General features: G+C 43.2%; 1 protein-coding gene and 1 long non-coding RNA gene across 7 annotated transcripts in view; one reads left to right on the top strand and one right to left on the bottom strand.

Moving 5' to 3' along the window:
* The window catches only part of PKIG (cAMP-dependent protein kinase inhibitor gamma), a 1186538-nt gene that overhangs the window by 515600 nt on the left and 647756 nt on the right, over positions 1-23182 (bottom strand). The window lies entirely within an intron of this gene.
* Positions 1-23182, top strand: part of LOC138580640 (uncharacterized) — a 253264-nt gene that overhangs the window by 54070 nt on the left and 176012 nt on the right. Inside the window, exon 5 of the long non-coding RNA XR_011304311.1 lies at positions 1133-1272. This is a non-coding gene — a long non-coding RNA (uncharacterized lncRNA). The remainder of the gene's footprint in view (positions 1-1132; positions 1273-23182) is intronic.

The raw sequence follows: 23182 nt of genomic DNA, 5'->3' as shown, positions 1-23182 counted from the left end.
CTATCAGTGCTGGATCATTGGCTCCCATTCAAGTCCTATTGCATGGTGATAATTCTGTTGAGGATACTGTTCAGTTAGTAGGTGTAACCACCTCTACTGTTATGAACACTGGGCCCAGTCCTATTGATGTAGCCTCCTTCATGGTAAACCCACAGGTTCTTGCCAGAGTTCCTGTGGGGGATACACAGTTGGCTGATAGGTCCCCTCTTAATGTTCCAGTAGCACCTCTCATTCAAGCTGTGAATTGAGAAATGGCCAGGGCATCTGTCAATGTAAGGAGAGTGGTTCCTAGAAGAGTGCTGGGTGAGTCGAGTCTTCAAAACCTAGGTCCTGACAGGCCCTCACCAGACCCTTCAAGCACTAGGACTCAAAATCAGGCTGTTAGCCAAGCCCAAGAGAAAGCTTAGGCCTAAGGGGAACCCCATGGGCAGAGGAGTCAGAAACAGAGGCAGAGGGAAGGAGAATGTGTATTTGTATTATTTATATTGCGCGCCTGGCCCCGGGCATCTGGGCGCATTTCTTGCAAAGGTTACAGGTAACATCCTCCAATTACAGTTCTTGGGGGTATATGGTACACAGCGGAAGTGCATGGTACATAGAGGTACATATATTACATAATTCCCCCTGCCTTACCTACAACTGATGTTGAGGTAGTTGGAAGTGTCCCCATTCCTAGTTTGGAAGAGGGACCCCAGAAAACCTTGAGTCTATTGGGCCTCCTCAGCTGCCAAGTGTACAGATAGTGGAGAGTCCTAGGAGACCAAGAAGTATGGGCCAACAAAAAAGAAAACCATCATGGGTAGGTGTTATGTTTTAACCTATCCTGGGTCTGTGGCCATTCCCTATGTATGTGTGAGGTTGAGTCTAGAATGTTTGGTGTGGTGCATTCCATGTGGAATGTTAAGGTACGAGTGCCAGGGTTCTCCCTCGGTCAGTTGGAAAATGAGCTGGACAGAGGTGGACCGGTGGATGCTTCCCTCCCTCATGTACTTATCCTGCCTGTAACTTATTACCTGTGACTTATATACCACGAACCCACTAAAATCTCCTAACTAAACCTGGTCTCCTGGCTCATCATTTCAACCCCTCAACTTGCGTTGTAACACTGGTGACGAGGATTATTGTTTCCAAGGAGCAGGAATCAAGAAAGAAAGCAAGGAAAACGCAAGACATGCAGGAAAAAAAGGTCAACGAAGACAAGAGTGGCATTTAGTGAGCAGCAGTAAGAAGAAGGGACTTTGAAGCATCCACCGCCCCCTCCCAGCCCCCAAGGTAAGCGCGCCCTTTGACTGTTTTATAGAGACAGGCTTATCTGTGCCTGCAAGGGCTGCGCTGCACGGCTGTTATTTCAAGTGAAATTGACTTTGGGACTGCACATTACCCATTCTTAACAGCGCGTAGGGGCTGGGGGAAACAGGGCTGTCACGAGGGGGGTGCAGGGGGGCAAAGTGCCCCGGGCCTCGCGCTTGCGGGGGGCCTCGCGGCCCCCTATCCTAAAGAGAAGGCAGCACAGTCCACCCGTGTCCTTTTATTCACACGGGGGACTGTGCGGTCTGCTCTCTGCCCCTGCAATGATTTTGCTCTTTGTTGCGAAGCCGTTTGGCTCTGCAACAAACAGCAAAATAATGGGAGACAGCAGGGCTCAGAAGTGAGCTCGGCTGCCTCCCGTTATTCAGCTGACACCGTGGACATGCTGAATGACAAAAGAGGACTCCTTGCCTGTCAGTCAGTGTGTTCACGTTGCTCAGTGTGATTGAACATGCTGACTTACAGGAGAGGACTCCTCTCCCGTCAGTCAGTGTGTTCATGTTGTCAGCGTGATCACGCTGACTGATGGGAGAGGAGTACTCTCTTGTCAGTCAGCATGTTCACGTTGCTCAGCGTGACCACGCTGACTGACAGGAGAGGAGTTCTCTCTTGTCAGTCAGTGTGTTCACGTTGTCAGCATGATCACGCTGACTGATGGGAGAGGAGTTCTCTCTTGTCAGTCAGTGTGTTCACATTGCTCAGCGTGACCACGCTGACTGATGGGAGAGGAGTTCTCTTGTCAGGCAGTGTGTTCACGTTGCTCAGCGTGACCACCCGGACTGATGGGAGAAGAGTTCTCTCTTGTCGGTCAGTGTGTTCACGTTGTCAGCATGATCACGCTGACTGATGGGAGAGGAGCTCTCTCTCGTCAGTCAGTGTGTTCATGTTGTCAGCGTGATCACGCTGACTGATGGGAGAGGAGTTCTCTTGTCAGTGTGTTCTTGTTGTCAGCATGATCACGCTGAATGATGGGAGAGGAGTTCTCTCTTGTCAGGCAGCATGTCTACGTGTCGGCTGCGTGGATGCTTTTTCAGGGTGCATTGAGGTTTTTTATTTTAAATTAAAAGTGTAGATGTGTATTTAAATTAGTATGTGTATGTATGAATGCATGCGTGCATGCTGGTGTTTGTGTCAATGCTGTGTTTGGTTTTATGTATACATGCATGTATGGAGTTGTGTAACTGGTGGATGAATGCATGGGTGAAAGTGTTTTTTGTGTGTGTGTTCAGCACCACCTCTAAATGTAGCCGCCCTAGGGGCCACTTCATTACGGGGTGGGTTCATGGCATCAGAGGTGCACCTAGGCTAAAATGCCATGGCGGAAAGGAGACTAACACTTCAAATGTTGGGAGAGGCGCTAACGCCAGAGGCTGTGAGGAAGGGGAAAACTTCCTTGTGTGGGGGCACCTAACATCTTTCCACATTTTGAATGAGACTATTCTGGTGAAGCTTCAATGTTACAAGCAGCTACCTCTTACCTTCATTTCTGAAATGTCACACTTAAGGACTGCTGTGAGAATGAGATGTCTCATGTCACCACTTCCCTTCTAATCACTCCCCTATCATGCAAGTGCTAACCCCACATCACGATTTCAATTACGTAAGAATGTATGGATATGAATGCAGGTGCTAACAGTGAAATTACTTCTCATGGCCATGCTAATCCCTATGGCAATTCTCACCCAGTTCCTGCCCTCCCCACCCAAAACACCTCCTCACTGGAACTCTTTGAGCTAGCTTTAAACATGCCTTGCCATCAAACTTTGCCCTCGATGTGCCTGCAAGTGTTTCCTCAAAGGAGTCTTCTGAGAATTCATGACTTCATTGGAGTTGTAAACACGTAGCTGGTGTAATAAAAATGTCTTAATCAGGTCTGCCTTTGGCCACTCCATTTATAAGCACTATGCATGTCCTTGACTGCAGTCCTGTTAAATTCAAGCATCGGCAAAGCCAACAGTTTTGCCTTGTGTATAAGTATTAGGCATTTGCCAGGCACTATTAGCTGCTCAGGTACTCAAACCATTTTGCACTGGCACTATCAATGGCCAGCTAATACCAATACAGAAGTGCCTTTCCCATGCCTACACAAATGCCCAAACTGTTAGCATTGCCAGTGCTCTTTTTGCTTTACCCTTGATGCACAGGACTATGCATCAAGGTTAAAGCAAACATACTTCTTGGCTAAATTGGCCCACATTGAATGTAGACCAATCTAGCCAGTAATAACACTTATGGTACACAGTCAGCCTGGATATACTTTCTGTGGCATGGCATTTTTACTGGCTGGGAGTCCGTACATGGTAATAATGGCATATATTGATGCAGCCTGCATCGACATAATTAGAACCACCAGCATGAATATATTTTTATGCTAGCCTATCTCGTGTGGAAAGGCGGCATGAAATGTATTGGAAAATGTTCCTATGCACAATTTGTGATTTGCAACTATTGGGAATTTCCATGTGCTTCCATACAAAACCAATTGCAAACTGTATGGATTTCTACCCAATTTTGCAAAGAAAGTGCTGTAAAATGCATACTTTTAACCCAATGTTTCAAACATTTTCTTGGGAGTGAGAAGCCCCCTCAAGCAACCCTTGTTTGGTTTGGGCTCCCTCACTGTGCTCTGTTGATCCTGTCTAATTGGCACACACCTTTAAGCCTCTTAAGTTCAGAAATGTACCAGCCTCCACTGTACATCATTTGTCACTGTGTATGATGTGTGTTTTAATGCGCACACAGGGGCAGGGTGCTCCTTAATGATATGGCATTTATTACGTGCCTGTACACAAGTGTTTCTAGGCACGACAAGGCAAGGAGGGAGAAACAAAACAGTAGGACAAAACACAGATCTTACTAGGCCTTGTGTCATTCAGATCGCGCAAGAGCAGTCAAGGGGGGGGGAGGGGAGAAGTGCCGAGGGTGCGGTAGGATTCAGAAGTGCAGTAACAAAGGAGAAGCAAGTGTAGGTTCTCATAAGTGCAGCCAACGGGTGGAGAATAAGAGCAAGAGCGGGGACTGTAGGGTTACAGATACAGACCACAAGTGCAGGCTAGCCAAGAGGCAGTGCGGGATTGCAACAGGACAGGCAGGGACCTGGGCCCGAATTCAGATCTTGACCAGGTGACCAGTGCATGGATCAGGCAGGTGATCAGCAAGGGAGAGGAAGAGAGAAGGCAGAAGCAAAGAGACAGGTCTTGAGGTGCTTCCGGAACCGGAGATGGTTCTCATCAAGTTTCAGCGAGGCAGGGAGGCTGTTTCCAGAGGGAGGCCCCAGCCGAAGAAAGAGATCTTCCCTCAACTCTTTGCTTGGAAAAGTGACTGACCCTCAGAGAATTGGAGGTGGCGCAGTAGAGAACTCATGCCATTTTATATATATTTATTCATATGATAAAAAAAGTTAGTCTGGCATGAACTTTTCTTCATTAGAGCACTCTAACTTTGCTGTAGTTGATTTGGAGTTGTAGTAATAAACCATATTTGGGATCCTGCACACAAACTCAAGGGTAGATTTCTCGAGTCTCCTGTTTGCGGATGTGCCGCCGCCGGCCGAGTGCAAATAATGGTAAGGGGGCCTCACCAAATGTTTTGCCCCGGGCCTCACCACATCTTCTGACAGCCCTGGGGGGAAATCTCCGTATTACATGCGGTCTGACACAGCAATATATAGTAGCGGCTGCAAAATATGTATTGGCTCTATTTGAAGTTAAAGTTTATATGCTGAGCTGCAGGCGACATCCATTTATTACTCTCAGAGCTGCCTCATTTAAACGTGTGCCGTGTTTGGGACGTGAATGAGTCGTCTGTCATGTTGGACAGAAATGCCAGCTGTGGTGCCATAAGCTATGGTTGGTCCAGAGAGCTCCGTCCGTGACCATTACCTCTGTCTTTATGATTACGTCACAGATCAGTGCCAGGTGTAGGCTATGGTCCGCTGTAGTGGAACGCTTCCCCAAAGTTCCAGGTGCTGTCAGCAGAGTGTCTACGTCACTGTAGTCTGTGTCTCAACTGTCAAGGAGAAGATTACACTTCCAACGGAATTTTTCGCAGTCAGATTATTTTAATGAACGGCAACAAGAACATGTGAATGGAATTACGTGTATAATACCATTCAACGTTCAATAACGTGCATCGATCTTCAAGGGAACCTCCAGGAAGTATTCCCTGTATTATACAACATTGCATTAGACAGTGAGAAAGCAGTCTGGGTCGGAGTTTTTGTTCCTAATTTGCAAAGGAATACATAAGTCTTGTGCACTAACGAAGCACACTGTCAATGGGATGTGTGTGTTTCTATAGAGCCCATATGTTTTCATTTGTTGTTGCTTACAATGCATGTGATACTGCCTTAACGTTTCTTTTAGCAGGTTTTGAATTACAACATGTAGAGGTTAAAGCCATTTGCTATGGCTCTATTGTCACGGCATCCCTGCGCACATGCAATTGACATGATTAGGCCTTAGTTGAGGTTGTCCCAATATAGGTTGGGGATATGTTGCATGGGAATGTTTTCCCATATCAGTGCTCTAGATAGATGTGGTATGTTGCCAAATTTGGTGGTGCCAATTAGTGTTGGTGCATCACGGTACCAATGTGGTGTGGGCATTTTTTTTTGGGAAGGTGGTTCCCGTATCAGTGGCTCCAGATTGATTTGAATTGTGCCATGTGTTTGGTGCCAGTTAATTTTGGGGGTCATGGCGCAATTGTGGCATTGGCAAGTCACAAATGGGGGCCATTTAGTGGTATATTGCCACCGTTAGTGGTATTTGTGGTAGGGTGCTACTCCAAGTGGAGTTTAGTAGTGCTAATTTGTTTAAGTGTTTCATGGTGCCAAAGACATTTTGGAAAGTGGTTAATGGAATTGTATGGAATTTAGGCAACCAATAGAAATGTTACTCTATGAAATGGTCAAGTGTTTTGCTTTGTACTAACCCAATTTTTTCCACAGTCAAATCTATACAAAGACTCTGCAGACATAACATTTTGAACTTTTATTGCGGCGCACCTGAATTTCGGATTTTCAAAATTTGTAATGCTGAATTCGTCTTGTTTTTGTGTGGATATTGTGAGTGCTATAGAACTACTGCATTTCTTTGTAATGTTCACCCGACAATGTTTTTCATCGACCTACATTTTTCCACAGGTATTTTAATCAAATTAATTTTGCAAGAATGATTTTTGGACTCGCTCTGGTGATGTACTTAAAACGTTTTATATTCCCAAAAAGTCAAACTGAATTCGTTCATTAATTGGTTAAGGGTAACTGAGTGGGTTATTAATGCAGACCACCTGTGTGATTCTGGTTGTGCGGATGTCTGAGTGTCAGTTGTGAGAGCATGTTGTGATCATTAGCTATTGTGGTGTGAGGCATACCCTCAAGGGTGCCGATGTTATGTACTCAGCTGTGGTGAGCATTTAGTGGTTCAGATAGTGAACCTTCAGTGGTTTCATGGGTAGATGCTCAGTGGTGAGCATTGGTTGTTCGAGGTCTGTGGCCAGGGTGCAGACCTGGTGTTGTTGGCATGCTTTTTGTGTCAATTTGTTGGTAACTAATTGTTGATCTTTTGGTTGAGTATCAACTTTGGTGATCCACATCACCTACATTGTGGTTGGTGTAGTTTTGCTTTAGGCAGTTAGAGCGGTTTAACCCTGTAGTTTCTTTTAAGAAGCTTTGATGTTGGAGAATGATGAAACAGGGTTAAAAGGTGATGCAGGTGGTTTGGATTGTTTATATGATTGTGGGCTGGTCCCTGTAGATGAGCTCCATAAGTGGCCATTATGGTGCTTGTGAGTGTTTTTGCAGTATATTAGCTATTCATAGTTATATTATTGTATTGGTAGGGAATAGTGTTTTGCTTTCTGTGGTTTGCAGGATGGGTTTTAGAAGAATAGTTGTTTGATTTTTATGGTTCATTTACCTCTTCCCCTGCGCGTGTCCTTTATTGCATTGTCATGAAAGGGGGGAGATGTGTTATGTTTTAACCTATCCTGGTTTGGTGTGGTGCATTCCATGTGGAATGTTATGGTATGAGTGCCAAGGTTCTCCCTCTGTCAGTTGGAAAATGAGCTGGACAGAGGGGGACCGGTGGATGCTTCCCTCCCTCATGTACTTACCCTGCCTGTAACTTATTACCTGTGACGTATATACCACTAACCCAATAAAATCTCCTAACTAAACCTGGTCTCCTGGCCCATCATTTCAACCCCTCAACTTGCGTTGTAACAGTAGGCCTATTGAGAAAGGCCCGCTTCCAATTGGAGGATTCACCTCAAGTGAAGCAAAGAGTTCAACAGGAAGGTGGGTTGCTGCAAAGTAAACCCACAGAGCTTACCATAGTAAACCTTGAGAGGTTGGAGATTACTCAGGTTGTGAGGCCCTTCCTATTACAGTTGGTGTGTGACATTCCCCTTGTGATGCATCCTAGTGTCAGGATATCACCTGTGTGGTCTACCACACATTCCTGCTGGCCCGTGATGGGGGTCCCAGAGGAAGACCAATGTAGGGATCTCACTCTGTCACCAGGATGACAGGAGTGAGACAAGAATTCAACTACTCCAGAATTCACTTTTAGGAGGGAGCCCACTGCTACCAGTAACACGGCCTAATTGTATTAGCCCTTGACTCTGGAGACCTCAGGCAATAAGTTGCAATTGGTGATTACTGATCATAATCCCACTTGCCCTTGTGCCAACCCACAGGGAATGACTGACAATGACAGCTACGGAGGTCCTCTGCTGTGATGCATAGTGGTCAGACTCCGTGGAAGGATGGTGAAGTGGCCCGTCAAGTGTCACTGAGCTGTCATCCACAGGATGGTCAGAGAGAGAGATCTATCAGATCTATCAGGAGTTTTATTGGAGCTCTCAGTGAGTCGCAGAGAAAGAGGTGGGACCTTCTCCTGTCAAACCTGTTCTGCAAACCCCTGACTACCTGTCAGTGGGTGTGGCCTTGCCATGTTTCACAGCTTGGCAAGGTAAACTATTCTCAAGGCTTTGGTGAACCTGGACAGGTTGCCATACAGTTTCCTGTGAATAGTATGAAGGATTTTATCTGGAAGGATAACATTGGAGCCCTGCTTATGGCTATAGAGTGGGAGCCAGAGAAATCTGTGTCTCCCTGCCCTGTGTCAAAGCAGCCCTTCTAATCACTTCAGTGAGGATGGCCTAGTGTCTCATCACCTGACCCCACATCAGCAAGGTGAGCTGGAGAGTTTGCTGAGGCAATCTCCTCCCTTGATGTCACGGACAACCTTTATAACAGGATGGTGTAAACCAGACTCTATTCTGGGAATAAGTGAACCCGCCAAGATTGGGTATTGTGGTGGCTCAGAACCAAGAGAAAGGTCTGACAGTTGGTGTGAGATCCACCCTGTGTTTGAAAAAAGAGTGTCTGAGCATTCTAGTTGTCAAGAGTTCAGTTCTGAGGAACTAGAGGGATGTACAGGTAAAGCCAGTTTTAGATTCTGTATGGACACTAGAACTCTGTGTTCTGTCCCCAAGACAGAAGAACACTCTTACCTAAAAGGTAACGCCTTAGTGGGTCAGCTCTGTATTGAAAAGTACAGTTGCTTTTATGATCTCTCTGCAGGCTAAGGCAACATATCCTTGTCAGTCTGTGCTGAGGAGGAGACAGCAGTTTGGGCCTTTTCAGAGCCTTACTTCAGTGTCTTCTGGATTTGTGGCTGCAACCAACACCTGTCAAGTGAGCTTAGCCCCCGTTCTGAATGGGAAAGTGGATCTCAGCAATACATGCCTGGATGACCTGGCAGATTCAACCCCCACTTGGAAGGAACTGGGTCTGACTCAAGAGACTGGGTGTCAGGACATTCATCAGGCCAACTTGTTCAGGAAGACAGCCAAGTGCCAAACTGAACAAGAGCCATTGGCCTTCCTCATGCAAGAAGTTGGAGTATGTGGGGACAAGGTGCAACCTCTTGTCAGTTATGTACTCCATGTACACAACTGGGCAACCCCCCCACTACCCAAGCCCAAGTGAGGACTTTCCTGGGCCTCACTAGGGAATACAGGAGCAAAGTGCCAGCCTATAGAAATATAGCTGTCCCTCTGACTGCCCTCACTACTCATAGGGGACCTAAAGAGTTCCTATGGACTCCTGAGTGTGAGAAGCTCTTCACTGGCCTGAAAGAATCCCTAGTTCAGGCCCCTGTTTTAAGGGAACCTGATTGGAAGAGACCTTTATTAGTGCAGCCAGATGCCTATGACACTGGGATAGTTGGGAGACTTTCACAGCTAAATGAAATGAAAGGTGAGAAACACCCTATATGTCTAATCAGTTACCAGTTTAGGAGTGGAGAACTCAGTTGGTCCCAGGTGGAGAAGAGTTGTTTATCCATTGTATGGTGCCTTAGGAAGTTGAGCTCCTACATCCATGGGACTCACTTCACTGTGTATGCTCCCCCTCAAACCTTGAAGTGGTTGGCAGATGTTAAGGGAGAGAATCCAATGAGGCTCAGATGGTTAATGCATCTGCAGGCCTTGAACTTCACTATTGGGCATAGGCCAGATCCCAAAAGTAGCAATGTTGATGGGCTGTCCAACAGGGATAACCGACTGGAACAGAGGACCCATCCAGGGGTGGGGGAGTTCCCCTGTCCCTTAGTATGGGGGTGTGGTGGGCGTACGTTAGGAAAGATTCTCTTTACTGCCCTTCTTTTTCCTTGACACTTCTCCATTTCTTGCAGGTTTCAGACTGTTTCCCCTGCCTGTGGTCCCCTTCTCCATAGAACCTTCCTTTCTATTTTGCGTGCACCATCATTCATCAGTCAAAACAGACCTTTATGAAGAATGGAGAGGTGTAGCATTTGCATGCGTTCTGGATTCTAAGTATGGGAAGAGATCTCGAGTTTGGGGTGAGTGGTTGTTGACATGGCGGTGGATCTGGTGGAGGATCAGTGGTGGGTGTTGAACCTGTACACTTGAAGATAAATAATGACAAATAAACCCAAGGTACTGCAACTATTGTGTTACAGCATCTTCACAATTCTGTAATTCATAATCAAATGCTGTAGCATCACAGCACGAGATAAAGCATGTTCTCTGGCATACACAGTGTGTCCTTTTTCAGTAGCTGTGAGGAGTGGGAACCTGATAGTTTTATGTTGCATGCAGTCCTCTCATGCCTCTTCTCTACACGCCCTGAAATGCTAGTCCATATGGACAATGCAGACATTGGAAAAGGAATGCAGGTGGGCCATGCACAACTTAGAATTAAAGATAAGTAGCTGGACAGGTGTAATTCCAAATCAGGGTATGGAGGGATAGTTCCCTGTAGTTGATGGCCTATTTACAATTCCATAGGACTTGATTGGTAGAAAATGAAATGGAAGAAGCGCATAACTTATATGTCCACATAAGAAGCTTCTTCCCATTCCTCAAGTGAGTGACTAGAATGACGATAATCAGTCATAACACAGTAAGCATCAGCAATATTGATCTCTAGGCAGCATTAATGAAGATGTTACTGATTAAAAGTTTGATGAGGATTAAGTTATGATCTTGTAATTTAGGTTTCAAAATGAAATCAGCCAAGAGAAGGCCTATTCGGCACTTCACTTACTAGAAGTTGAAATGGAATATACTATCACTTAACATATAAACCACACGCAATACATGGAAATCTGCATTATCTACAAAAATAGATATCATTATCTTATTACTGTCTAATTGCAACACCATTACTCACCCATAACAGGAACAAACATGACATCACTACGTAACAGTAGTAACTTATAGTTCTATTGTGATATCACAATGCGTAATGCCACAGCCAATGCAGAGCACTAAAGGAAGCCCCATTTGCATGTGAAGCGAGGTTAGATGCCTAACCAGTGTAGTTCTCTGAATGTTGTGGTGACTTGGATGCATATCAGCCTGCCTCCCATACAGGGCTATATCCAACAAAATGTCATCCGAAAAGGCTGAAAATCCCATCATCTTTCAAATCCTGTGCTGCACTACAAACCACAATATTGCCATATTAGAAATTAAGAGATGAAAGAAGGAAATAACCAGAAAACAGGCTCTCTCAAGAAAGACACCAGGCAGGTTGCACAGTATTTGATCAAAGTAAATTACTTTGTTACAGTCCATTTCCAAGCAATTTCTTGGTCTCTTTTTTTATATAAGGGAAGGGAAGGGAATCTTCCCTTCAGCCCCTCCCTGCACAAACCTGCTCTTCCCCGCCCCCCACTGCCCTTTAGCCTCAAACATATCTATATACATTTCTTCATGAAAGTATTTGCAGCAAAGTGAATAACAAAGTAATTCACTTCGATCAAATAACAGCATACGCACAAGGCATTCTGCAAGATCAGTAACATACATCAGACTGACCCCATCTCTCCTGCACCTAAGGAACAAATTGAAGACCCAGGTATTTAAAGAATGCCTGGCCTGCTGATATCACTTGCCCACCTAGATCTCTCACTATGCACCACTCACTGCGTTATCTCAATTTTCCCCAATTTAGTCTACACATTAACAGCATCAAAATTTCTCATCAGTGCAAACAAAAGACCAAGCTTTGAAGGAGAGTGTAACCATGTAGATAAGGAACACACCTGCTAATACAATATTGTAAGTCATTTTGGGGTTCTACAACCTTATTAAGGAACTTGTCTAAGGTCTGGCTCCTATTTGCTCACAGACCCCACCTGGTGATATAACGTTTTAGCTTATAGCAGTGAGTACCGTATTGCCTTTAGGGTGTACATAATCTAATATTTATAATTTCTGGGGAAACTATCAAAATATGAATGGCTAACTATGTAATTACCCTGTATATGTGGGACAGTTTCACTGCTCTTCGAAGTCAAAGACATGCTTACCAAACAAATGTTCTTAAACCTGTCCCTGCTCTTCCCTCAGAGACAAATCCTTATGCCTCACGTGAGCCAGACAACCCACTTGCCACCTGCAGCTCATACCCCATTTGCCCCTGAGCCACACACTTATCCTGGGGTAAAACCCTGCTTCTCATCCAAGGCACACCCTTGCTTCTCACTTAGGCCCACCGGCTCCTCATCAGAGGCCCATTTATGCTCCTGACAAAGGGTGCCACCCTGCTCCTCCCACAAAGCCAATGTCTGCTCCCGAGAGCCCTCCCCACTCCTCACCTGAGGCCCATGACCAACTCATTTGAGGTCTACCCCTGTCCTTAACACTTCCAGTTTTGTTCCACACTAGTGGTCCATCCCTGCAGCTCACCAAAGACCTATCCCTGTTCCTCACTAGAGGGACATGCATTGCTCCTCACCAGAGGGCTGTCCCAGCTTCTCAGTAGGTTCTGAATGTAAGCAATACGTAAAATGATGGTTCGGCAGAAACTTTGCATTGATATCCATTCCATGGCATTGCCCCTAGGGTTAAATCACAAAGAACATTTTCTTTAACTTTTCTTTGTTTTGGTATAGCATAGAATAACATACACCCCAAAAAGTATACAGTGAGGCTGTTACAAGTTAACTCTGATCTATGCATCCATAAATGACTCAGCCAGCCTCATCTTAGTCTCCTAAATCAGTACAGCTATTTTGTTTTTTCCTGGTTTCAAAGAATGTTGACTGAGGGAATGATATTCCAATTGGCTTTTGAAAAAGACAAGCTTATTGAATTACATGTTGAACACCATGTGGCTACTTCTTGTTCCTTTTTCAGATCTCCGTTTAGCTTTTGCTCCAATTCCAATGTACGTGTTATTCTACCTCTACTAAACCAAAAGTCGATATAGTGGCATGAGCAGTCTATGTTTCCCAAATAACCTTTGGTGAAGCCGATTATTCATTCTCCTCGAAAAACGCGCATCATTCTTGGGAAAGGTTCCCAAAGCCAGGATTGCAATCATCAATGTGTAATTTATTGGTGAATGAAAAATAGAATTGTATATAAAAAAGATGCAAACCAGTACACCAAAGCTAAAAGTCAAATACGCAGCCGGAATAAAAATATCCGAGGCCTACATTTATTTTCATATATTCAAACATCTTAAACACTAGATCTCAAACAGCATAGGAGGAGCAGAATAACGTTGGGCCAAACGGGGAGAGCTGAAATGTTACCCTTAACCTCACAATTCATTTGTGTGGAGGATAGGTTCCCAGATTGTTCAATAGCTTCAAGCTTGCATTCTCTTTGGACTCAAGCTTTTGGCAGAAATACCGTCGCCAGCAGTGGCATAGGCAGCCAAAAAATGTCAGATGGCTACCAAGACGGTCTTGGATCCTATGTCAACTAGCAAGGGGTTCAGATAGTTACATCACAGCCTACTCTAGGATGCACAGAGGAGCAAGAACTATGCAACCGTCTCCATTGGCACCCTAGAAGAGGGGCAGTTCCGTTGATCGTATTCATCTCATGCCCCAGTGACACCAGCCACTAAAAGTCTCCTGACATTTCTTTAACAACCTGTAAATATCAAGGTTTAAAATAAAAATAAAATACAGCTAAAAACCCATTTCCATAGCCGATTATACTCCGTGTAGCAGGATTGTCCTCACAAGAGTCCACATTATCCGAATGTGTTGTATGCCACTCAGCCACATCTGAACTGCAAAATGGTTGGAGAAGAGATTAAGATTACATTTGGTTCCATGTCAAACTATCAATAAAAAAATCCCCCACTGTAAAAACCGAGGCAAAAATGAAGAAATAAACAATTTTTCCACTCAAAGTAATGGAACCAGTAATAACGAAAACTGCAAGGATAAAGCTAAATTCAATGCATTTCAAATTGTATCGGTTTTATACTAGGAAATTACAGATTATCGATTAATATTTAGATTTTCCCCAGGAATATGGAAAACATACTTTTGTAATCGTTTAAAGCGCAGACCTAGCTTGAGAGCAGAGGAGTGCTGTACAGAGTGTGGGTATCCGGCATTTGGGCTGGCATATTAACAGCTCAGTACTGTGAGGTCTGTGCATTGGTATGTGAGCCCATTGGAATTAGTCCTTGGTCAGGTGTTGTTGAAAGGGCCCGCTATGTTGGTAAAACAAGTATCTGCTAGGCTTATTGGTGACATTTATTTCAATGAGGATGAAGTAGGTTTACCGCCTAGTATAATTATCCAATTGAAGTGCTTGCCCGCTTGTTTAATAAAAAGAAATAAAAATACTAATGCAACTTAGTTATCCAAACCACATTCACCGCAGGGCAATAAAAACCTGGCCTTCGGCATGGATCGCATCCACGTAAGAAGGATGATCCCAGGTTCAAATCCCCGTTAGCTTGCTCTGGGATTCTTTGGGGGTTGGCATTGTTACTATTCACGTTTAAACTTTACCTGCATCCAACTGATCTAAAGCCTTCTTTTGGCTTGTTTCACATGTGCACGGCTGACAAATTCTTTTGCAAATGGATAGCAAAGAGGAGTGTGTACAAATTATGCATCGAGGATGTACTCTTTGTATGTGCTTAAGCAGACTTAAGCTCCATCCCATTAAATAGGAAGGTAACCTCTTTAGTTAGGGCTCCAACACCCGTTTCAGAATTAGCATTTTAGCCCTAACCATTGTACCCTTTTCCTAAAGTAGTAAGGCAGTGAAGAATTTAGAGGTAATCTTTGACTCAGACTTTATTATAAGGCTGCAAATATATATTGTTGAGGGCAGTCCAAGGACTAGTTGCAGGTAACGAGGTTGCCGTCGGGTGGAAATTGAACGCGAGTACACCAGGGGAGCACTCTTGCACCAAATTGTTTGTCTATTCATCAATGGCATTGTTAAAAGGCTGCTTTAGGCATCCACTGATGATCCCCCCTTTGATGGGAGACAAAATTCCCAATCCTCCTTTTTGCTGATGACATGGTGTTAATATCTCTCTCACAAATGGCCTGAAATTGCAATGATCCCGTTTTATACAATTCTGTGTGGACTATGGCTTAGCAATAGACACGTAAAAGGAAGGCTGTGGTTTTCAAGGGCAATAGGAGCAAACCTAAAGCAAGAGTAAAGCTGAATATAGATGGGGACTCCATTGAGCAGGTATCAACTTGTGATTACCTCAGACTACGGGTAAAAGAGGATTGCAGATGGACAGCCCAAATTGCTAAATCTGGCGTTACTTTATTATGAACCAGTATAATACGGGTAATATACACCCCAAAGTATAGCCCAAAACAAAGGTAACCTATCTCTGACTGGGGTAGGCAGAACATGTGTGCAAAAGCAAGAGGAGGAAATATATTCAAACAAAATGATCCAGGTCACTCTTTCCTATCCGTCCCCAAAGCTCAGTCCTGAAAGAATTGACCCAACGTCATGGGCATAAAATCACATTACCAATTTTATTACAATTTCATATTGAATTCAGTCACGGTATGAATCTTCAACAGTTATATGAAAACAACAGTTACACATAAATACCCACAACAAACAATGTAGATACAACACATACACCTAATAACAAAATTCTAAAACCAGGTCTACCACAATAGGACAAAGAATACATTTCTGATAGTGCAGTTTGTTTATCAAAAGTCATCAACTCAACATGTTTCTGTCCATGGCAACAATTCGGTCTGACATTCATCAGGGACTATCCACTGTAGATCTATAATGAGCTTTAGATTCTTGTATCGTGGGTATGCTGCTCTCCACTCTATTAGAGGCAAGAAGAAGGATTTCTAACACTGCACCCCAAGGGTAAAGGGAAACAAAAAGAGAAACAGTCACCCTACGTCACCCTACTACCATTTAGATATAAATGCATCAATATTCACCAGAACCAAACAATTAACGATTAGTCTGGTGGCAGCTTGTAAAACCACAAACTTGATAAAGGGTACCTGCTCATAATGCATGGTAACCACATCTGAAACCACGTCTCAGATGCCAGAATATCTGCACACCGGCTCCCTATCAAGGATAGCATTATCTTCCAAATTCTATCCCTCACCACCGCTGTCTCGCAAACCATGCGCCTGGCTACCTTGTGAACAATGTGATAAAATGCACCTTGGTAAGACCTACTAGAAGACCTACTAGAGCTGCCAACAGTCACCGGCTCGTCACACCACATTTTAAGCGAGCTAAAGTGGGGGGGCTCCAGTTTCCCAGTCTGGGTACCGTCTCACTGAACAAGCTACCCCGACATCTGCACAGAGAACCATCCTACACCGTCTTCAGAAAGCACCTCAAAATGTTCCTATTCAACTGACTTCCATTCCCCACCCATCCTCAACTGAACCTTATCTGTCAACTGAACCGTATCTGCTTGCTCTGTAACTAGCGCCTAGATGCCTGTGGGCTATGCACAGTGCTATAAATGTATAAATAAAGAAATGAAATAAATAAAGGCCAGTGTAGCAGAACATTAATTTCTCATTCATACTTCATTGGACTTATTTGTTGAATGACGCCCGCCATTGGCCACTGCAAAATACACAAAAACACACAACATGCCGGTCGTGACATGGGAGCGGTATTCAACATACTCCTCCCACACCATAGTATAGTTAGCCACTAACATAAGGCCGTTATTCCATACCACACATACCTTGCGCAAGACACAAAGTACTCTGCACCTCGCAAGTTTGCCTTGGGGTTAACAGAGGAACGTAGTCTCTGGTCTCACAAAAGTAAAGAGAAGTATACAAAGTTCATCCCGTTGCAAGCAAAATGAAGGCACAAACACCCTCGCCAACATAAACGTGGTACAATTCTCACCATGTGACACCAACCATAGGTGCATTTTTTTCTTTTTTCTTTTTTTATGCTCTGTTCTGATCCCAAATAAACCTATTTGCCACACCAGTGTCCCAAAAGTAACACTGCAGTGACCTATTGTGGTAGACATAATAGTTTTAGGATTTTGTTATTAGGTGTATGTGTTGTATGTTCTGTAATTTTTGTATGTACATTGTTGTGGGTATTTATATGTAATTGTTTTTCTAGAAGTGTTTTAGATTTATGCCGTGACTGAATTCAATATGAAATTGTATTCAAATTGGTAAAGTGATTTTATGCCCATGGGTCAGTTTTTTCAGGACTGAGCTTCGGGAACGAATGGGAGAGAGTCACCTGGATAATTTGTTTGAATATGTTTACTCCTCTCTCTTTCTTTTGCACACATATTACATCTACCCCAGACAGAGAGATGTTACCCTTGTTTTGGGTTAACCTTTGGGATGTATATTACCCATATTATACTGGTACTTTTTGGAGGCCTCTAGGTCTCGCAGGTGTCATACTAATTAGTAAAGAGCATCTACTGCAAATACCTTACACCTTCCAATCCTATTTTATAGCACACTACTATCCTAGCTCTGTGATAATCTAGTCCCCAACCTCTTAACCCCAATACAAGCCACCTCCTTGGGCCACTCGTTCTGATAAATGCCTGGAGTACAGCGAGGACTATGTATTCTACAACAGCTTTAGTTGGGACCATGAACAAAGATGTATAGAATAATAGTGATCAATGGAATTGTCTGAACTACGTAAACGTTTGGTGAGAACGGAACTTCATGGGGCCATATTGTTTGAATATTTGAAAAGCCAGTCACTGCCGCAGAGTCTAGTTGTAAGAAATGAGCCCGGACTACAAAATTAAATTGAGTTATATCTCAAACAAATGCGGATGCGATTGGCTTATCTTTATTAATCGACACAGCCAATGAGGCCTCGAAACAAATAGAAATTGATTTAAATAAAATCCAGGAAGATATCAAGAAAGAACTGGATTTAGAAATGTTTAAGACCAAATTGTATTTACATCTTAAGGAGAAGTTAGAATTCAAGAATGATACAACCTCAGAAAGAATAAAGAGAATGAAGGACAGTCAGATGTTTAGTCATGAAAGATCTTTTCTCTACATTTTGGAAAATCATTTATTTGGTAACAATTTTGGTGAACCAAATAGAATGAGACGTGTACATTTTAGAGACACTTCATATAGCTCAAGCGATGATGGGGTACTGGAGACAACAGGAATACCGTTAAACCAAGCACCAGTAATGTTTCAGGTCAACAAAACAGTAGTACGGAGAGAGGCAGAGGGTATAGAGGCAGAAACCGGTCAAGACAGCGACAAACCTCCTCTGCTTCTTTTTTAGATCGAGGTTCCCACAGAGGGAACTGGAACAATGATCAAATGAGAACTTGTAGCCAGAAACCGTGGTAGTCAATCTTGCCTCTTATGTTCTGAGGGACTTAGAGGAAAATACTCTCAACAAAGGGTTGAATTTCATCATACCTAAAAATCATGACCCATTTGAGTTTAGAACAGAGTTCCAACAATTTATGCGAAATGTACACCTCAGGGAATTTTTTGAAAACCAATCTGATTTTCATGTACAGAATTGCACTGGGCTGCGCAATCCTACTTTTTACCCTCCGGTTCAAAAAGCTTTTTGAGTAGGTCACGAGATTAAAGCATGTTGAGAGAAACACCCACTCGAACTTAAGTGGCAAAAGTATCTCATGCAAAGTTTGGCTCGGAACCATGAAGTGATTGTACGGCAGGCTGAAAAGCGTGGGGCCATTTATTTTGATGAATTGAGCAGATTATAATGCTGAATGCAACAAGTTGTTGGCAGATGGGAATAGTTACTGTGTGTTGGACGGAGACCCAATGGATAGGAAGGTATGTGAGATCAGAGACAAGGTGTCAAAGTCATTAGATCACCAGATTGGAAACAGGAAGCAAGTTTCCTGATGAGAGCGGAGCGGAGCGGAGGGTCCCTTTTTTTATATACTTCCGAAGATCCATAAGAACCCCCTAAAACCACTGGCTCGCCCAATTGTATCTGGAATTAATTCAATCTTGGAGCCTCTGTCCAAATTTGCAGATTACTATTGGAAACCTTTTGTATTTGTATTACAAATGACCAGTTACTAGAGGGACAACAGAGATGCTATTTACAAAATCGAAGATTTCATTTTTACACCTGAATCCCATCTATTGATTCATTTGAATTTCAAGTCACTGTATAAAATGATACCCCAAAGGGCTACAGTGAATGTGATTGAAGAGATAATGCTAGGCAGAACGGATGACCACCCGGTCAATAATGCTTCATCATGTGGTGTACAGAATTTGCCCTTACACATTTATTTTTTCCAATTCCAAGGTTGTTACTTTCTCCAATGGAAGCAACAGCCATGGCTCCGAACATAGCGAATATACGTTAAAATGTTCGAGAAGTCAATGGAGTATTATGACAACCACCCTTACAAGGTCCTTTTGAAAAATGGCTTAGATGCATAGATGATATCTCGATTTTGTGTGAAGAGACACGCGTAGATGGAGAGTATCATCATCTGGCTTAACATGCAAAATAGGTTTCTTAAATTCACCAAGGCAATCAGTAATGTAGAGATACACTTCTTGGATATTACAATTTTTCATCAAGAAGACTATTGGTTACGCCTTACAGTAAAGCGACTGATAGAAATGCGTTGTTGCACTTCTCCAGCGATCACACAAATCGAATTTGCCATTTGCCCAATTATTCAGACTCAAAACGTAATAGTACCAAAGAGCATTATGAGATCAGAGCAAATTTATTACACAACAAATTACTTGAAGGGTTACCCTAAAAAAGATTCAGCAAAATGAGCCTAACAATATTCGGAAAGGGCGAATGGAAAAAGCTCCAGAAAAAAACAAAAAGGAGATAGGGCCTGTGTTTGTTAATACTTTCACTATTTTGCCATATAAGATCAAACCAGTGATCACGAAGAACTGGAGAAAAGTATATACCAACCAAAAGGCTGCTCCCATTGTAACCTACAAAATAGGAACTTGAGGAATATTCTAGTGTGGAATGACATAACAAAGAAAACATTTGGGTTTGGTTAAACAGACAGCTCTGTGGTGTCCAGCACCGGTCATTGGACATTTTGCATGTGGACTATGCGTCATGTGTAAATATACCATCAAACTCAGTAAAGTTGAGATTGGTCTAAAGGACAAGTGGCAGATTAAAGATTTCACCAACTGTAATAGTGAGAATGTTGTGTATATGATTACATGCCCATGTGGGCTGCATTACATAGGGAAGACCAACAGAAAATTTAAAACGAGAGTCATTGAGCACCGAAGCTGTATTAAAGATAAAATGATTCAGCCTCCTTTGGTCAAACACTTTTTTGAAAGCGGACACAGTCACAAAGACATCAAAAAGTTCATACTCAAGAAAATTCAAAGATCCAGTAAGGAAGAAATCAACGTGTAGACTTCTGACCTTTGAACAGAAAATTATTTTTAAAACCAAGAGTCATTTGAGTGGACTCAATGAAGGGGTGGAACGGCAGAATGTCAATATTTCCTAAATATCAATACATCCGAGATATATTTCTGCAGCTGAAGTGCTTAATGGGTCTGGTTAGCAACATGATTAACTGTGACATTATGTCTCACGGCTCACCTCTAACGGACAGTTGCATCTTAACACACATTGAAAACGCTAAAGTATATATATGTTGTCAGGGAGCAATTTAGCATTTGATGGACATCTGGTTGGAAAATGTGACATCAGGTCCCTGTAGCAGACAGAGAACGGTCCTAACATCAGGCTGGAGAGTACATGTTTGAATTGTATCTGTTTAAGGAAATATCCCCCGGTTTGAAAGGGTAAATTAAGATTCTCCTGTGTAGTATACGACAGCTGTGTTGGGGGCTGGTCCTTTATATATGATTACAAGTCCGGCTTAGTGATTCTTTCAATAAGTGATACTACTAAGGGTTGGTTGAAATGTGTGGTCTTTCTCTTCGACAAGGTTTTGTTCTCGCTTCCTTATTATGTGGTATTTCAGTGAATTATTTTAGCTGTTTTTGAGTAGGCTTCAGCTGTGGTGCACTCAGTAGTGACGTATCTTGTGTTGGTATTGGGCACTGTGGTCTTGCCCCTTAATACTCAGTTTTTCATCAGTTTTTTCTATTTTTCACCAGTTTTTTTTCAAGGTTGTCCACGTTGCATTTTTTAATGTTGTGTGATAATGTTAATTGTTTTGACACGCTGTATTATGTGGATTGCGTGAACAGGCTTTTTGAATTTTAAGAATGGGCCACCTGCCTACGTTGTATCTTGGTTGTGGGTGAGTGGTGTGCGCCAGCACTTACAAAATGGCCGACAGGGTAATCTTAAATCTGCGGTGGTCTGACAGTGAACATTGGTCCCTTTTCTATTTTTGAAGCACATTCAGTTTGCTTTAATCGCTGCGACAGAGGAGTGGGTGGCTTTACAGTGCTCCATTCCTGGACACGGTACGTGGAACATACCTTTGGTCTCCGACAACTTTCTCTTCAAGGTAATGAGTGCCCTTTGCACATATGTGGCACCTCTGTGTATTCTGCATTTGTTCATTATAGTGGCGATCTGGTGTTGTGGACTATTGGCACCTTGTGGGGTTGTAAGTTGCTTGGGAGGTTAACTTTGCAAGGAGTATGTGCAGGACAGTGTTCTGTATTTGTTTACCGCAGTGGCGGTTTGGTGTTGGGTAATGTTGGCACTTTGCAAGGAATACGTGCAAATGAAGTAGTAATCTTTATACACGCGGTAGTTGCCGCCGACCAGTGCATTTGGCTCACTGCAGTGTTGCTTTTGGGACAGTGGTGTGGCAAATAGGTTTATTTGGGGTTAGAACAGAGCATAAGAAAAAAAAAAATCACCTATGGTTGGTGTGACATGGTGAGAATTGTTCCACATTTATGATGGCAAGAGTGTGAAGAATTGTTTTGCCTTCATTTTGCTTGCAGAGGAATAAACTTTGGATCCATCCCTTACGAGACCAGAGAGGATGTTCCCCTTGTAACCCTGAGGCAAACTTGAGAGGTGCAGAGTACTTTCTGTCTTGCGCAAGGTATGTGTGCTATGGAATCACAGCCTTATGTTAGTGCATAACTATACTATGGTGTGGGAGGTGTATGATGAATACCTCCCTATGTTCCAACCGGCATGTTGTGTGTTGTGTATTTTGCAGTGGTTTGCAGTGGCCAATGGCGGCCGTCATTGAACAAATAAGTCCAATGAAGTAGGACTGAGAAATACATTTTCCGATACATGGGCGTTACCATGCATAATGTTCTGGTACCCTTTATCAAGGTTGTAGTTTTACAAGCTGCCACCAGACTAATCCTTAATTGTTTGGTTCTGGTGTATATTGATGAATTTATATCCAAATGGTAGTTGGGTGACTGTTTCTCTTTGTTTCCCTTTACCCTCGGGTTGCAGTGTTAGAAATCCTTCTCCTTGCCTTTAGGTGAATGTGTTGTATGTTCTATGATTATTGTATCTAGATTGTTGTTGTGGGTATTTATATGTAATTGTTGTTTTCACATAACTGTTTTTGATTCATACCGTGACTGAATCCAATATGGATTTTTTAATAACAATGGTAATGTGGTTTTATGCCCATGCCATTGGGTCAATTTTTTCTCAGGACTGAGCTTTGGGAACTAATAGGAGAGAGTCACCTGGATCATTTCGTTTGAATGTTTTTCCTCCTCTCCCTTTCTTTTGCACACGTTACTTTATCATGATACAGTGGAGCAATTGCCAGATTCAGCAATGAGCTTGTGAATGGGCTGGTCAGAGTATCCATCGAGGCTTATAAGCTCCAGGCGAGACAGGATGCCCTGTATGGGGCAGAGTTATGGGTGCATGTGAACGATACCTCGGAGGCCAGAGTGTAAAACAACTTTTTTTAAATGCATTTTAGGCCTACCGAGCTGTTCCCCCGAATTTCCCAATCTACCTGGAATTAGATCTACAGAGGATAGATTTGCTTAGCAGATCAACACCCCTGCTTATTGGGCAAGAGTATGGTCTTCATTGACGCTGCAGAAATATACGGATACTGTAAGAGATCTCATGTCTCAATCGGGTGGAACCTCACTTCTGTGGTTGCTGC

The sequence above is a fragment of the Ambystoma mexicanum genome, chromosome 3p (assembly GCF_040938575.1).
Source record: "Ambystoma mexicanum isolate Mex_15411 chromosome 3p, UKY_AmexF1_1, whole genome shotgun sequence".
Lineage (NCBI taxonomy): Eukaryota > Metazoa > Chordata > Amphibia > Caudata > Ambystomatidae > Ambystoma > Ambystoma mexicanum.
Note: the sequence above shows the minus strand (reverse complement) of the source record. Positions and strands in the feature narration are given on the sequence as shown.